The sequence below is a fragment of the Carcharhinus amblyrhynchos genome, chromosome 7, assembly GCF_965287045.1.
Source record: "Carcharhinus amblyrhynchos chromosome 7, sCarAmb.v2.hapA, whole genome shotgun sequence".
Taxonomy (NCBI): Eukaryota; Metazoa; Chordata; class Chondrichthyes; order Carcharhiniformes; family Carcharhinidae; genus Carcharhinus; species Carcharhinus amblyrhynchos.
Genome location: NC_137330.1, coordinates 61,779,524 through 61,797,514, shown reverse-complemented (window position 1 = coordinate 61,797,514; position 17,991 = coordinate 61,779,524). Strand labels below are relative to the sequence as shown.

Genomic DNA, 17,991 nt, shown 5'->3' with positions numbered 1-17,991 from the left:
AAAAAATTAAAACTTTTAACCACAACTCTAACATAGAAGAAACAAATGCTGCAAAGCAACCAACTCACTTCCTGCAACAAATGCCACAAAGCTACAGTGAACATTCAACCAGGTTATGGTACATTTGTTTAACCTAAAGAAAACAACACCTTGTATTTATATTGTACCTTTAATGTAATAAAACACCCCAAAGGACTTCACAGAAGTACCAAACGAAATATTACATTAAGTCAGAAGGAAATATCAAGTCAGATCACCAGAAGCTTGGTCAAAGAAATGGACTTTAAGCAAAGTCTTTAAAAAATGCAAAATAGAGAGGCAAACAAGCAGAGAGGGAATTCCAGAACTTGGGGCCTAGACTCAACTGAAGACATGGCCACCAACGGTGGATTAATTCAAATCAAGGATGATAAAGAGGTCGGAATGAGGAGTGCAGATATTTCACAGCATGGTGAAGGTGGGGGAGATTATAGAAATATGGAGAGGGGAAGCCATGGAGGGATTTGAAAAGAGGGAAGATAATGTTGAAATTGAATATTGTTTGATTGGGAGCCAATGTAGATCAGCAAATACAGAGGGGATAAATGAATGGGATCGACACAAGTTAGAATACGAGCAGCATAGTTTTGGATTACCTTACGTTAATAGAGGGTACCATAGAAGCACAGAATCCCTAAACAGTGCAGAAAGGTGCCATTTGGCCCATCAAGTCCGTACAAACTTTCCAAAAGAGCACATCAAGTCTGTACTGACTTTCCAAAAGAGCAAAGAGCTCAATGAGCTGAATGGCCTCTTTCTACCTGTAGGAATTCTATGATTCCATGAAGCGCATCTTAACTAGCCCCACTCCCCTGTCCTCTCTCTGTAACACTGCACACTTACCATGACCAATCCACTTAACTGGCACATCTTTGGATTATGGGAGGAAAATGGAGCACCCAGAGGAAACTCACACAGGTAAGGGAGAACATGGAAACTCCACACAGATAGTCACCCAAGGCTGGAATTAAATGGTGCCTGGCACTGTGAGGCAGCAATGTCAACTAATGAATGGGTGAGGGCAGCCAGCACTACTGGTGCACTTAGTCTAAGGCAAGGGCAAAGTCAGATGATGTTATGGAGGCAGCAACAGACAGCCTTCATCATAATATAGGTATATGGCCAGAAGCCCCGTCTAGCTTAAGTATAATAGTAAGGTTGCAAACTGCCTAGTTTGGTCTCAGATAGCTGCCAGAGAGGGGGATAGCATCAGTAGCTAAGGAATTAAGTTTAGAACAGGGACTGTAAACAATGGTTTTACTCTTCCCAACATTACATTAGAGGACATTTCTGCTCATCAGTATTGAACGTCAGCTAAGCAGTCTGATAACTAAGAGACACTCGAGGAGTTTACAGATGTGTCATTCATTGCTCCTGAGCAATTGCTGACTGAAGCAGTCAATGTCTGTATTTTTTTCCAATACCTCATTGTAAAGACCTGCTGTAGCAATATATGCACTCAGAAGTGACATCAAAAGACATAGCATGGGAATCAGAGAAAGCAGCAGCAGCCATGGAAGACATCGCACACCATAAACAAAGACTGTTCATTTTTAACCTGGCACTTTCACTTGTCATTAAATATACAACAATGTCCAAATGCAGCAAGACTTGGAAAATATTCAGGCTGGGACTGAAAAGAGGCAAATAACACTCATACCAAACAATTAACAAGTCTTCAACAATAAAGTGAAATGGGCAGATATTTGGTTCATAAAATTTAACAGAGAAGTGACATTTTGGTAGAATAAAGGAGTGGTATTATAAAGGTTGCAAATCTAAAGGAGATACAGGTGAACAGTGACATTGAGGTACATGTGAATCAATCATTTAAAAGTGGCAAGGCTGGTTGAGACAGTGTGAAAGATCAAACAAGATCACGGGCTTTATAAACAAAGACATGGCATACAAAGACAACGAAGCTACAATTAATCTTTACAAAACACTGGTTCAGACTCAACTAGTGTCCAATTCTAGGCACTGCACATTAGGAACGATGCGAAGGCTTTAGGCCAGGGGCAGGTTAGTTCCAGAGATGAGGGACTTCAATTACATGGATAGATTGGAGAAACTGGGGCTGTTCTTTCTCAAAGATTGAGAGACTTAAGTGTTCAAAATCATGAAGGGTTTAAGCAGAGTAGATAGCGGAAAAACTGTTCTCACTGGTAGAAGGTTCAAGACAGTAAAAAGTCTGACAACACCAGGTTTAAGTCCAAGCGATTTATTTGATAGTAAACTCACAAGCTTTCGAGGTTTCCCTCTTCTTCAAGTGAATGGACCATTCACCTGAAGAAGAGGGAAACCTCAAAAGCTGGTGAGTTTACTATCAAATAAATCGGTTGGACTTAAACCTGGTGTTGTCAGACTTTTTACTGTGTTTACCCCAGTCCTACGCCAGCATATCCACATCAGAAGGTTCAAGAACCAGAGGAAGATGTATGGCAAAGTAACTGATGGAAAGACGAGGTTAAGTCGGAAATGAAGCGTCTGAATATGTATTGATACGACAGTTTGAAGCATGGTCTCCTTCAATGCTGCAATCATTCTATAATACCGTGATTCAAATCGGGAAGAGCAAGGAGCCTTGATAATTAGTTTTCAATAATTGTGCTTAGAAAGTGATGTAGAGCAACTTCAAGGAACAGAGGGGCAACCAATTCCATTCAATGTGAAACAGAGGAAACCAAGACACTGCTTTTGTGAAACCAGATACATCGCAAACCTAAATGAAGATTGTCACTAATGGAAGCCAAGGAGCAGTTAATTGTCTAGGGGACCAAAATTTTTTAACTAAATTCAGCTTTAGCTATACACGTTGTTCAACATGCCAACACAAACAAATGTTAGATAACACCAAAATTTACCAAAGTTCGCTGGATTCCGGGGAAGTGTCGGAAGATTGGAAAACGGCTAATGTTACGCCGCTGTTTAAAAAAGGTAGCAGACAAAAGGCAGGGAATTATAGGCTGGTTAGTTTAACGTCTGTAGTTGGAAAAATGCTTGAATCCGTCATCAAAGAAGAAATAGCGAGGCACCTGGAAAGGAATGGTTTGGTAGAGCAGATGCAGCACGGATTCATTAAGGGAAGTCATGTTTGACGAATTTATTGGATTTCTATGAGGTTGTGACTACTGCGGTAGACAGAGGGGAACCAGTGGAGGTGGTGTTTCTCGATTTTCAAAAGGCGTTTGATAAGGTGCCTCACAAAAGGTTGCTTCAGAATGTTAGGCTGCATGGAGTTGGGGGTAAGGTGTTAGCGTGGATAGAGGATTGGTTGTCTAATAGGAGGCAGAGAGTTGGTATCAACGGGTGCTATTCTGATTGGCGGTTGGTGACTAGTGGAGTGCCGCAGGGATCGTTGCTGGGGCCTCAGCTATTTACCATTTATATAGATGATCTGGAGGAGGGGGCTGAGTGTAGGGTAATGAAATTTGCTGATGACACAGATGAGTGGAAAAGCAAATTGTGCGGAGGGTGTGGAAAGTCTGCAGAGGGAACTGGATAGGCTGAGCGAGTGGGCAAGGACCTAACAGATGGAGTATAATGTTAGCAAGTGTGAGGTTATCCACTTTGGCAGAAATAATAGTAGGAGGGATTACTATTTAAAGGGCGAAAAGCTGCAGCATGCTATGGTGCAGAGGGGCCTGGGGGTCCTTGTGCATGAGTCGCAAAAACCCAGTCTGCAGGTGCAGCAGGTGATCAAGAAGGCAAATGGAATGCTGGCCTTTATAGTGAGGGGGTTAGAATATAAAAGTAGGGAGGTCTTGCTGCAACTATACAGGGTACTAGTGAGGCCGCAGCTGGAGTACTGTGTGCAGTTTTGGTCGCCACACCTGCGCAAGGATATTTTGGTCTTGGAGGGAATGCAGAGGAGGTTCACTAGGCTGATACCGGAGATGAGGGGGTTGGACTATGAAGAGAGACTAAATAGACTGGGTCTGTACTCGCTGGAGTTTAGAAGGATGAGGGGGGGATCTTATAGAGACGTATAAGATAATGAAAGGGATGGATAGGGTAGAGGTAGAGAGATTCTTCCCGCTTAGAAAGGTTAGCAGGACTAGAGGGCACAGCCTCAAGATGGGGGGGGGGGGGGGCAGTTTAGAATGGAGTTGAGGAGGAACTTCTTCACTCAAAGGGTGGTGAATCTCTGGAATTCTCTGCCTGTTGAAGTGGTGGAGGCTACCTCGCTAAATATATTTAAGTCACGGGTAGATAGGTTTTTGACAGACAAGGGAATTAAGGGTTATGGAGAGAAAGCGAGAAAGTGGAACTGATCCACTTCAGATCAACCATGATCTTATTGAATGGCGGGGCAGGCTCAAAGGGCTAGATGGCCTACTCCTGCTCCTTTTTCTTATGTTCTTTTGTTCTTATACTTTGTAGCTGTTGGCATTTACTATAAATCGATCTCTTTAGCACAGTATGAGATCAGACATGGATCTTTTTCTGCCATTGCTGCATTGTAAACCAACTATTTATGTCACTTAATTATCCTTCAAAGAGAATATTCAATATACGAAAATGGATAGTTAAGCTTGTTCTCAGCTGACTTTTCAAACAGTTATGACACTACCACTGAAATATAAATTAAAAATACCAGTAACAAAAGAAAACATTAAGTAGCACCTTCAACTATTGTTCCTAGCATTCAATAATTGTTCTTAAAAAGTCTATTTTAATATTTTGAGATAGGTATGTTGAAAGGTGAAGATAGAATGAAAGAATAGAGTGTAAGGGACCTAAACTGCACAGCAGAACAGTGCATTGCATAATGACAAGCTACAATGACATTATTTTCCTCTCATGTTTTGAATAATTGGGCCCAGTCATGTACATGCTGAGCAAATCTAGTAACTATAAACATTTCTTTAAAATTAGTTTTTATTTCAAACCATTTGTATCAGAGTAAAATAGCTACAATTCCAAATTTCTAATTGTAGAGCTTAGTGTTGTCAGGGATATAATTAGGATGTATTTATGCACATTTGCTGCAAGCACAAAATCAGAGCCCAACCTGATTTCAGAGCTAAGGAGCGATACCCTGAAGCAATCTTGCTTGGATTTAATGATTTATGCAATGTCAACCCCAATTTCTAAGGTGTTCACAGGCTCCATTTAGCTCTGCTGGACACTTGCTAAACCAACCAGAGACTGATGTAAATGTTGAAAGCAGTATTTCCTCCTACTCACTCTAAATAACTGGTTTTCAAAAGTTTTTGTACAGGGTTCCCCTGCAGATGCTCAGACATCCAGGAAAACCCATCTAAGTTCCCGGACACTGGCAAATACACAAAATAAAATAAACATTACACATGTTATACAGAAGACAACAAAAAGTAGAAGGAAGGCAAGTCAATAAATACAGAAATCCAATGGTAGTATAGACTTCTTGGATCCCCGACAGGTTAAAGTACTTGAATTTTAAAATTTATGTTCTGAACATGTTAACTGTTAACATCACTATTCAGAACTCCATCCTTATCAGGACTTTGAACAGTTTTTGTCAAGCAACATGAAGAGTTCTATGTTTCTGAAATCTGAGCTTCAACTATTGGTCTAAGTTGGTGCTTGAATACTATATATCTATGATCAATAAGGGGATCAAGGATTACAGGGGGAAGGCAGGAGAATGGGATGAGAATTATATCAGCTATGACTTAATGGTGGAAACTCGATGGGCTGAACGGCCTGATTCTGCTCCTTTATCTTATGGTCTTATGACAGGAAAATCCCACATATACCAATATACTTTAACGTTGGCCCAATGAAATACTTTTGACACTTTCATCACAAAATCAACAACTTTCCTAATTGTACCTGTAACAGACAATGGAACATCAGGTGAATTTCTAGTGGTACAAATTCAGAAATCCAGATACAATGAAAGTTTGACTAGAGAATTCTGGAACACCTCAGGCTGGACAGCAACTGTGGAGACAAATTAACATTTCAAGCATTGAGCAGCCGTCAGAACTGGAAGATAACATTATCAAATTAAATTAGTTGAAATAAAATGGTGGGTTAAATTTGTCAATTCAGCTTGGCCAATCCACCTAACTCGCACATCTTCGGATTGTGGGAGGAAACCGGAGCACCAGAGGCAGAGCACGCAGACAAGGAGAGAACATGCAAATTCCACATAGTCACCAAAGACTGGAATTGAACCCGGGTCCCTAAGCACTGTCAGGCGCCACTCTGCCGCCCCTCTGACTCCGGTCTGCTGCGCTCTCTCCTCTTCTATCCTTCCAAATCATTCAGTTTCTGAACTTTAAAGCTGCAGTGGGGCAGATTCTTCCAAGCCCTTCTGCCATGATCATCTTTAACCAGCTTCTCGACTGTTCAAAAGCTCCTGTCGCTTTCATTTTTACCTTTCTAGCCTTTCCCTCCCGCCCCGTGAAATTATTTAAGTCGCATTGTGTTAAAACCTTTATACAAGAACAAGTTGATGCTGCTAAAACAAAACCAAAAAAAATTAGAAGCAGGATAACGATTCTATAAATGCATGAGCGTATACATGAACATCTATAGTCATAAAAAAGTCTCGAGTGCCTTCTGCTATAAAACGTCATTTTACCCCTCAACCGGTTATCGTATTTTGCTGAACGTATCGCTTCTTAGTCTCAGCCCGTGTACAAAATTATATTCGAAATGAAAGCGTGTTGTTAAACAGCAGATGGGTGCACTGCAAAATATGAACTAAATTTAAGAAGGTTTCAGGGCGGAACAAAAAGTGGGTTCAATATTTAAAACCGAATGCGGTAAACGTGGCAATAAAGAATGAACGCAGGTCTTTGAGGAATACTTTCACGGGACGACAAAACCCAAAATCTGAATGCAACAAGTTGCTTGGACCAAATAGCTACATGTGACTGATGAAACGTCCAGTGCAGTTGAGGAGACTCACTCTGGAGTCAACTGGTCTCTTGAAAAATATAGGATCGGATTCACACACTTGAAGACAGACACATTAGAGATAATACACTTTTTTTTTACTTACTACTCGAGTTAAACCTCACCCACCCACCAGAAAAGGATTCTTTTAATCCGGTGCTTTTTTTTGCGCTTCAGTAAATCTGCACATACAAGCTGTTGCATAGTCCAATCAAAACAGTAAACACGGAACTTAAAAATACACACAGAACAAAACAAAAGTCGAAAATCTTCAATGAAATAAAGTTGTTTTGAAAATAATCGTGTTTTGCAAAATCTCGGTGTGAGTGTGGGCGAAGTAAACATTAGCCGCGGGTCTTTAAAAAGCGGACTGAATGACTGACTACTCGAAATGCCGCTACTGACAAGACACCGTTACACAGCCAGCAGCAAGAGCAGAGCAATCTGCTGAGAGAGAAAAACAACTAACACAGACTTTAGACAGAAAGAAACTCTGCATTCCCTCTGTAAACATAAATCTGATGGAGGAAGGAATTGGGTGGTGGGAGCACACTCTTTAGGGTGTTCATTTCCCTTTTTTTTAACTATTTGGCGATGAAAGACACGGAACCCTAAATCACCCATTTCAGTGGGGGGAGATGGGCGGAGGGGTTTGGGGGGGAAGCGAAGGGAAATATGAAATAGGAAAAAAAACACTAAAAATCAGGGATCTGCGCTCAAAATGGCGCCAGCGCTGGTGCCAGAGACAGAAGGGAGTAAAATCCGCCACCATCAGCCCGGAGAGACTGGGCTCCGTACGGGCAGCATCGCCACCACCGCACTCTCTCAAATGCCCCATCACCGACACGCCGTCCTCCACTTCAGCCGCCAGCCCCCTACTCTGCCGCCGCGCCGGTTACCTGCACTCAGCCGGTGGCGGTGCTGCCGTTACTGCTGTGAGAATCTGACTGCCCTCGCGCCCGAAGTCGGGTGGGGGGGGGTCGCTCCGTCTCCCCCTCTCTCTCTCCTGCGATGCCGACAGCAGTAAACACACCGCGCGCGTACTCACTCACTCTCCACACTTGAAATTTCCCTCGAGCGCGCGCTAAACCGATACAGCTTCCACGACGGCGAGGGGGCGGGGCCCAGCGGTGACATCAGTCCCACTTGATGGGGGCGGGGCCCAGCGGCGGCATCCGACCCACTGAGGGGGCGGGGCCTGAGCCGCTGACATCAAACCCACGGAGGGGGCGGGGCCCAGCGGTAACGACGGACCCTCCGAGGGGGCGGAGCCCAGCGGTAACGACAGACCCACTAAGGGGGCGGGGTCGGATTCGCAGAAAGCCCCGCCCCTCTGCTGCCCATCTATCACCCCCGGCAACTGAACAAGAGTCAAGTCCAGCTTCTTCCCTGTGTCTTTCATTGCTAAATAGACAATGACCCAAGCCAGGAATCAAACCCGGGTCCCTGGTGCCTAGTTTTTATTTATTATTGTCACATGTATTAGCACGCAGTGAAAAGTATTGTTTCTTGCGCGCTACGCAGACAAAGCATACCGTACATAGGGAAGGAGAGAGTGCAGAATGTAATGTTGCAGTCATAGCTAAGGTATAGAGAAAAATCAACTTCATGGAAAGTCTGATGGCAGGGGAGAAGCTATTTTTGAGTCGGTTGGTGCTTGAACTCAGACGTTTGTATATTTTTCCCGATGGAAAAAGGTGGAAGAATGTCCAGAGTACATGAGGTCCTTAGTTATGCTGACTGCTCTTCCAAGACAGCGGGAAGTGTAGACAGAGTCAGTGGATAGGAGACTGGTTCGAATGATGGACTGGGCTTCATCCGTGACCCCCTTTGTACAGTGGTTAGCATTGCTGCCTGACAGGGACCTGGGCTCGATTCCCAGCTTGGGTCACTGTCTGTGTGGAGTTTGCACGTTCTCCCCATGAAATGTGAAGCTCTCAACCATTTCTACTTTGTCCCCATTGATGTCGATGGGGCATGCCCTCCACTATGCTTCCTGAAGTCAATGACTATCTCCTTCATTTTATTGTCATTCAGGGAGAAATTATTGTTGCACACCAGTTCACCAGATCCTTTATCTCTTTCCTATACTACATCTGGTCATTGTTTTAGCTGTAGTTTTTATTTATGAGTGTCACAAGTAGGCTTACTACAATGAAGTTACTGTGAAAATCCCCTAGTTTCCACACTCCAGCACCTGTTCAGGTACACTGAGGGAGAATTTAGCTTGGTCACTGTACATGTCTTTCAGATTATGGAAGGAAACCAGAGCACCTGCAGAAAACCCATGCAGACATGGGAGAAAATGCAAACTCCACATAGACAATGACTCAAGTTTGATTCCTGGCACCTGGGTGCTGTAAGGCAGCACTGCTAGCCACTGTGCCACCAACAAAATTCATCCAATAGACCTTTGAATGGACCTAACTTATATGAAGCTGATCTTTCTCTAAGCACTAGCAATCACTGTAATATGACTGTAATTCTGCACCCTCTCCTTTCCTTCTTCGCTATGTACTCTATGAATGGTATGTTTTGTCTCTATAGTATGCAAGAAACAGTACTTCTCACCAGTCCCAGCGTAATCAACGACACCGTGCACCCAAGACATTTTCTCTTCCACCTTCTTCCATTGGGAAAAAGATACAAGTCTGAGATCACATACCAACCGACTCAGAACGTGGCGAAAAACTGCAGCAGGCGACGGTGCAGAGGGACCTCGGGGTCCTTGTGCATGAGTCGCAAAAACCCAGCTTGCAGGTGCAGCAGGTGGTCAGGAAGGCGAATGGGATGCTGGCCTTCATAGCGAGGGGGATTGAATATAAAAGTAGGGAGGTCTTGCTGCAGCTGTATAGGGCATTGGTGAGGCCGCAGCTGGAGTACTGTGTGCAGTTTTGGGCGCCGCACCTGCACAAGGATATTTTGGCCCTGGAGGGAGTGCAGAGGAGGTTTACTAGGCTGATACCGGAGTTGAGGGGATTGAGCTATGAGGAGAGGCTGAATAAACTAGGCTTGTACTCGTTAGAGTTTAGAAGAATGAGGGGAGATCTCATTGAGACGTATAAGATGATGAATGGGATGGATAGGATAGAGGTGGAGAGACTCTTCCCGCTCAAAAAAGACAGTAGGACTAGGGGGCACAGCCTCAAGATAAAGGGGAGGCGGTTTAGAACGGAGTTGAGGAGGAACTTCTTCACTCAAAGGGTGGTGAATCTCTGGAATTCTCTGCCCGTTGAAGTGGTGGAGGCTGCCTCGCTAAATATTTTTAAGAAGCGGGTTGATGGGTTCTTGATAAGAGAGGGGATTAAGGGTTATGGGGAGAGGGCGGGAAAGTGGAACTGAGCCACAACAGATCAGCCATGATCTTATTGAATGGCGGGGCAGGCTCGAAGGGCTAGATGGCCTACTCCTGCTCCTATTTCTTATGTTCTTATTAAACAGCTTCTTCCCTGCCATCAGACTTTCCGTGAAGTTGATTTTTCTCTATACCTTAGCTATGACTGTAACACTACATTCTGCACTCTCTCCTTCCCTATGTACGGTATGCTTTGTCTGCGTAGTGCGCAAGAAACAATACTTTTCACTGCATGCTAATACATGTGACAATAATAAATAAAAACTAGACACCAGGGACCCGGGTTTGATTCCTGGCTTGGGTCATTGTCTATTTGGCAATGAAAGACACAGGGAAGAAGCTGGACTTGACTCTTGTTCAGTTGCCGGGGGTGATAAATGGGCAGCAGAGGGGTGGGGCTTTCTGCTAACCCGATCCCGCCCCCTTAGTGGTTTTCTGCCATCAGACTTTTGAATGGACCTACCTCGCATTAAGTTGATCCCTAGCTCTGACTGTAACATTACAATTTGCACTGTCTCCTTTCTTTCCATATGTACGGTATGCTTTGGCTGTACAGCACGTAAGAAGAATCGCAAAAACCCAGCTTGCAGGTGCAGCAGGTGGTCAGGAAGGCGAATGGGATGCTGGCCTTCATAGCGAGGGGGATTGAATATAAAAGTAGGGAGGTCTTGCTGCAGCTGTATAGGGCATTGGTGAGGCCGCAGCTGGAGTACTGTGTGCAGTTTTGGGCGCCGCACCTGCGCAAGGATATTTTGGCCCTGGAGGGAGTGCAGAGGAGGTTTACTAGGCTGATACCGGAGTTGAGGGGATTGAGCTATGAGGAGAGGCTGAATAAACTAGGCTTGTACTCGTTAGAGTTTAGAAGAATGAGGGGAGATCTCATTGAGACGTATAAGATGATGAATGGGATGGATAGGATAGAGGTGGAGAGACTCTTCCCGCTCAAAAAAGACAGTAGGACTAGGGGGCACAGCCTCAAGATAAAGGGGAGGCGGTTTAGAACGGAGTTGAGGAGGAACTTCTTCACTCAAAGGGTGGTGAATCTCTGGAATTCTCTGCCCGTTGAAGTGGTGGAGGCTGCCTCGCTAAATATTTTTAAGAAGCGGGTTGATGGGTTTTTGATAAGAGAAGGGATTAAGGGTTATGGGGAGAGGGCGGGAAAGTGGAACTGAGCCACGACAGATCAGCCATGATCTTATTGAATGGCGGGGCAGGCTCGAAGGGCTAGATGGCCTACTCCTGCTCCTATTTCTTATGTTCTTATGTTCTTATGTACTTTTCACCATATACTAATACATGTGACAGTAATAAATCAAACACATCAGCAACAACTCCATCTATCCAGGCCCATGTTTCTTCTCAATGCTGAGATCATTTGTTCCATTTAATCATGATATCATAGAACATAGAACACTACAGCACAAACAGGCCCTTCGGCCCACGAGTTGCGCCGAACACATCAACACCTACCAATCTATAGACCTATCTATAACCCCCAATCCCATTAAACCCCATATACTCATCCAGAAGTCTTTTAAAAGACCCCAGCGAGTTCGCCTCCACCACCACTGACGGCAGCCGATTCCATTCACTCACCACCCTCTGAGTGAAAAACTTACCCCTAACATCACTTCTGTACTTTCCTCCCCGCACCTTAAATCTGTGTCCTCTCGTAGCGACCATTTCAACCCGGGGAAATAGCCTCTGAGAATCCACCCTATCCATTCCTCTCAACATTTTATAAACCTCTATCAGGTCGCCTCTCAACCTTCGTCTCTCCAGGGAAAAGAGTCCCAGCTCCCTCAACCTAACTTCATAAGGCATGCCTCCTAGTCCAGGCAACATCCTTGTAAATCTCCTCTGTACCCTTTCAATAGCTTCTACGTCTTTCCTATAGTGAGGCGACCAGAACTGCGCATAGTACTCCAAATGAGGCCTGACAAGGGTCTTATAAAGTTGCAGCATTACCTCCCGACTCCTAAACTCAATCCCTCGATTAATGAAGGCCAGTACACCATACGTCTTCTTGACCACCTCCTCCACCTGCGAGGCCGATTTAAGAGTCCTGTGGACCCGGACCCCAAGATCCTTCTGCTCTTCAACACTACTAAGACTCCTGCCCTTGATAGTGTACTCGTTCATCCCGTTGGTTCTGCCAAAATGGACGACTATGCATTTATCCGCGTTGAAGTCCATCTGCCACTTCTCCGCCCAGTCCTGCATCCTATTTATGTCCTGCTGCAACTTTTGACATCCTTCCAGACCATCCGCAACACCACCGACCTTCGTGTCATCAGCGAACTTACTTACCCATCCCTCCACTTCCTCATCCAGGTCATTTATGAAAATGACAAACAGCAAGGGTCCTAGAACAGATCCCTGGGGCACTCCACTGGTGACTAACCTCCATTCAGAAAAAGACCCATCCACAACCACTCTCTGCCTTCTGCAGGCAAGCCAGTTCTGGATCCACAAGGCCAAAGGCCCTTGGATCCCATGCCCTCTCACCTTCTCAAGAAGTCTTGCATGGGGGACCTTATCAAACGCCGTGCTGAAGTCCATGTACACCACGTCCACGGCACTTCCTTCGTCAATGTGTTCAGTCACATTATCAAAGAACTCAACTAGGCTCGTAAGGCACGACCTGCCCTTGACAAATCCATGCTGACTATTCCTGATCATGTCAAACCTCTCCAAATGCTCGTAAATCTTGTCCCTCAGAAGCCTCTCCATCATATCAGTCTTTGTAAAGTTGCTACTTTCTGAGTTGTTAATTTCTCTGTTAATCATCAATTACATGGGAAAGTGCACTTTGATTGAGACAATCAGGGACAAGGAGGGGGAAAACTCCTGCGTGGGTTTCCTCTGGGTGCTCCGATTTCACATTTTTAGGTCTCCTGATCACCAACAATCTGTCCCAGTCCCTCCATGTGAACAAAATGCCCACCAACGCTGCTACTTTCTCAGGGCACTAAGGAAATTTAGCATGTCCATTACAACTCTCACCAACTTCTACAGATGCAACATAGAAAGATTTTTTTCAGTTGTATCACAGCTTGGTAAGGCTTCTGCTCTTTCCAAGACCACAATAAACTAAAATTAAAACCAAAGTTTATTTATTAGTCACAAGTGAGGCTTACATTAATACCGCAGTGAAGTTACTGTGAAATTCCCCTAGTTGCCTAGGAAGCATAGCACCTACCTTCCTCACTGTCCAAGGCCCCAAACACTCCTTCTGTGAGAACTAGCGATCCGCTTGTACTTCTTTCAATTTAGTCTACTGTGCTCACTGCTCCCAATGTGGTCTCCCCTACACTGGGGAGATTAAACTCAGACTGGTGACTACTTTGTAGAATATCTTCACTCAGTCCGCAAGCATAACCCCAACTTCCCAAGAGCTTGCCATTTCAACTCACCATCTGGATGTCATGTCCACATTTCTGTTCTTGGCCTGCTAGAATTTTCCAGTGAAGTCCAACACAACCTGGAGGAACAACAGCCCAGCTTCAGATTAAACACTTTACAGCCTTCTGAACTTAACACTGAGTTCAACAACTTCAGAGCATGAACTCTATCCTCCATTTTAATGTATTATACCCCAGCCCTTTCTTCCCACAGAGCCAGTCTGTAACATGTTCTTGTGTTTTGCTTTCAGAGAATGCTGACTCTTGTTCTTTCTGCTATCTGACTGTTATGCCGCTATTAGCCACTCCCTTTGTCTTCAACACCATCATCCCCAGTTCCTTTGTCTTGCACCCGTGACATCTTTGTTAAGTCTGACCTTAGCTCTGACCCATCCCTGACCTTCTATTTTGTTCCACCCCGTCACTTCAGCAGTTTAAATCTCATCACATTTCTACTTCCTTTCAGCTCTGAAAATATGGTCATCCAGACACAAAATGTTGACTATGTTTCTTTCTCCACAGATGCTGCCAGACCGACTGAGTTTTTTCCAGCATTTTCTGTTTTTATTTGAGAAATCAACACATGGACGGGATCGTAACAAAATAACAATCTGACTTAATGCCGATTTAATCGGAGATCCAAAACAAATCCAAACCAGTTTAAAGCATCTTGACGTTAATCTGGGTTGCTGCAATTAATTCGGTGCTCAAACTCACTGCATTAAAGTCCTCAATTTGCACTAGTTTCCCCCTCCTCCACATTACAGTTCAGTTTAAAACCTATCGGAATTCATAATTCATTTTAAACCATTGGCTGTCTTGTTATTTTGTCGTTTATATCTTAAGATTACAGTTTTCAAAATAGTTATACTTTGTGGTTGGTGATTCCCACTACTTCTGTAAAGAACCGTAGAGAATTATACTTGTGGCAAGATGTGATGATTAAACAACGAATATACAAAACAATCTTATTTCGAAGTGAAAAAATTTCACCCACGACAATTTAGCAACCATTTATCACTAGTGAAAAATTGGAAAAATCACATTTTCCCTGACTCTAATTAACAACTGAATTAAACAGTATATTTTCTGTCTCAAGCTAACAATCTAATGTTGTAACCATATTACATTGGCTACGAATTAAAGCTTGCACTGAAACGTTAAGTATGATTTGTGAAAGAACACATCGCTGCTAATTCGCGTTGACAGCCAAGTCTCTGATACCCATGGGCAATGGAGCAAAACAGGAGACTTGCTTGTCATGTCACAAAGGCCCTTACAGTGGAAATAAATACAAGAATAAAAAAAACATGTTCGACAACCAGTAGAATTTAATTTATACGTTTCGTTGGTTGAATTCTGACGCCGTGACCAATAACCTGGAACAATAATGAAGCTTTATTCCAAGCTGCACCCCCCCGGGTCTTCTCGTGGCAACAGGTTAACATGACATAGTTTCAACAGTTCGTAATAAATCAGAATGAAAAACAGAAATAGATGAAAATAAGAAAGAAATAATAAGCGACAACAATGCTTATTGTAAAACGATAAGCTTATTGACCTGCGGTACCCTCAGCATTAACTGCCCAAATACACGTATAACTTGAAAGCAAAACACTTAGGACTTTAAAGTATCGTGGAAATTTGTCTGTCGTCGAGGTTCCACATGACTGCAATTCGCCCCCATGTCGCCTTCATATTTTATATCCGTACATCAAACCTGTCTATAGAGCCCTCCCGCCACTAAAATGCAATTCCAATTGCACCGATTACAAGGGGGCGGGTGTCTCAACATTGCCACAGTGCCAGATTTTGACGTGTGACAAAAAACGCCCTCTTTCTGTCTTAATTGGATTATTTTGAGCGTTTTTAAAAATATGTATATAATCCTCATGAAGATCTCTGTTTGCATTTCTTCTATGACATAATACTTATAAATCACATTTAAAATTGAACAGCTTGCCCATTTTAATTTATTTATCACGCCTTGCTTGATGTACATGAATAGTTGACAGTGAGTTGAAACTCATGTTTGAATTGTTTCCCATATTGGGGGCTGTGACCAACACATATGAATCTTCAAAGATATCAAAGAATCACAGTTATTACAGTGCAGTAGGAGGCCATTTGACCCATCGCGTCTGCACCGGCTCTCTGAATGACTATTACGATAAGTGCTATTGCCCTGATTTTTCCCCAAGCCCTGCATTTTTTTTTATTCTTTTATTCAGGTAGCCATCTAACATCCCCTTGAATGCTTCTATTGAATCTATCTCCACCACACTTTAAAGCAAAGCATACCAGATCTGAACTCACTGTGCGAAATGTTTGTTCTTACATAGCATTTGCTCCTTTTGCAAATACTTTAAATTGGTACCTACTCGTTCTCGATCCTTTAACAAGTATGAACAATTTCTTCCTGTCTACTCTGTCCAGACGCCTCATGATTTTGAACACCTTTGGCAAATTTCCTTTTAGTCTTCTTCTCTTCAAGGAGAATAGTCCCAATTTCTCCAATCTATCTGCATAACTGAAGTTTCTTGTTCTTGGAACCATTTTTGTATACCCTTCCTGTGCTCTGTCCAATGTGTTCACATCCTTCCTAAAGTGTGGTGCCCAGAATTGTACACAAATGCTCCAGCTGATTTCTGACCAGTGTCCTATCTGAGTGTTCTTGTATTCTAACTGCTCCCAATTAATAAAGCTTAGGATACTGTGTATAGTATTAACTGCTCTTTCCACCTATTCTACAACCTTCTATGATTTATGTACATATACACCCAGGTCCTTCTGCTCCTGCAGACCCTTTAGAGTTGTGCACTTTGTTTTATACTCTCCCTCCATGTTTCTCCTACCAAAATGAATCAACTTTCACTTCTCTGCATTGAACTTTAACTGTCACCTATCTGCCCACTCCATCAATTTGTCCAAGTCCTTTTGAAGTTAATCCACACTGTTCTCCTCACAGCTTACAATGCTCCCAAGATTTGTATCAAATTTCGAACTTGTCCCCTTCACACCAAAACCTAGATCATTAAAAATGTTTGGTAAAGTAAGTGCTCCAGTACCGATGCTGGGAACACCAATACAAACCTCTCTCCAGCCTGAAAAATATCCATTAACCATTACTTGCTGTACCCTATATCAATTTTGTATCCATGTTGTTGCTGTCCCTTATTTTCCATGAGCGATAACCTTTCTCACAGTTCTGTCTTGCAGTACTGCCTTTTAGAATTATATAATAATGTAGATAGTTTTAACATGTGTTTTTGTCAACAATGACTCATTTGGTAGCACTTTTTCCTCTAAGTTGTAACGTTCTTAGTTCAAATCCCACTACAAGATTTAAGAACAAAAATCAATCCTGACACTCCAGTGCAGTGCTGAGAAAGTGCTGCATGGAGGTGCCTTCTTTTGGATGAGAGACAGTTAACAAGAGACCCACTTAGGAAAATGTAAAGGCTCCAAGGTCACCATTTCAAATTAGAGCATGGGAGTTATTCCTGGTGTCCTTGCCAATATTTATCCCTCACACAACATCACAAAAAGACAAATGATCTGATCATTATCACATCACTGTTTGTGAGAGTTTGCTTACTGCATCATCTACAATCGTCACTACACTTCAATAGCACTTAATTGGCTGTAAAGTACTTTGGGATGTCCAGTGGTTGTAAAAATATTATATAACTGCAAAAATGTCTTACTTTTCTTTCTTAAATTAAATTCAATTGATTAAACTAGGGTATTAGCAATTTGTGAGGATGCATACAAGAAGACTTAGGGTTAAAATGGTATGGAGATAAACAGTTTAGGATGGCAAAGAGATAAGTGATGCACTTAAACTCAAATTGCACCAAGTGTGCATCAACATCAGATAATCTGCATCCCACAAACTAAAAGGAGTGAAGAAGGGAACAAGTAGCGTAAGGGGGAGTAAGGGCTTTAATAAAAGCAATTTACTGCAAATGCTGGAATCTGAACCCAAAAGAGAAAATGCTGGAAAATCTCAGCACGTCTGGCAGCATCTGCAAGGAGTGAAAAGAGCAGGTCCAGATGATCCTTTGTCAAAGCTCAGTTAGGGCTTTACTCGGGACTTGGAAATCAAAAGCAAAGGTAGTATGCATTTCATCAATTAATATCAAGAACGGAAGGCCAAAGGCTGAACAGTTGAATATTTGAAAGTGGTGTTGAAAATTATTGTAGTAGCGTGAAATACGCAATACAGGTACTTCAACCAGTTTATTACTCAAAAACATGTTTACCCAGGTGCCCTTAATTTGTGAGACAAACAAAAGACTG

General features: G+C 43.1%; 1 protein-coding gene across 20 annotated transcripts in view; it reads right to left on the bottom strand.

Moving 5' to 3' along the window:
- epb41l2 (erythrocyte membrane protein band 4.1 like 2) overlaps positions 1-15,423 on the bottom strand; it is a 170,782-nt gene extending 155,359 nt beyond the window's left edge. For 14 of the 20 annotated variants that reach the window (XM_080192443.1, XM_080192452.1, XM_080192457.1 and 11 more), the window contains exons 1-3: positions 15,251-15,423; positions 13,702-13,769; positions 5,857-5,967 (exon numbers count right to left, since the gene is read on the bottom strand). The gene's annotated coding sequence lies outside the window, so the exon portion shown is untranslated. Of the gene's footprint in view, positions 1-5,856; positions 5,968-7,829; positions 8,043-13,701; positions 13,770-15,250 lie in introns of those variants that run through there. The other 6 variants (XM_080192464.1, XM_080192465.1, XM_080192463.1 and 3 more) reach the window with 5 other exon arrangements.
- Positions 15,424-17,991: the final 2,568 nt, after the last annotated feature.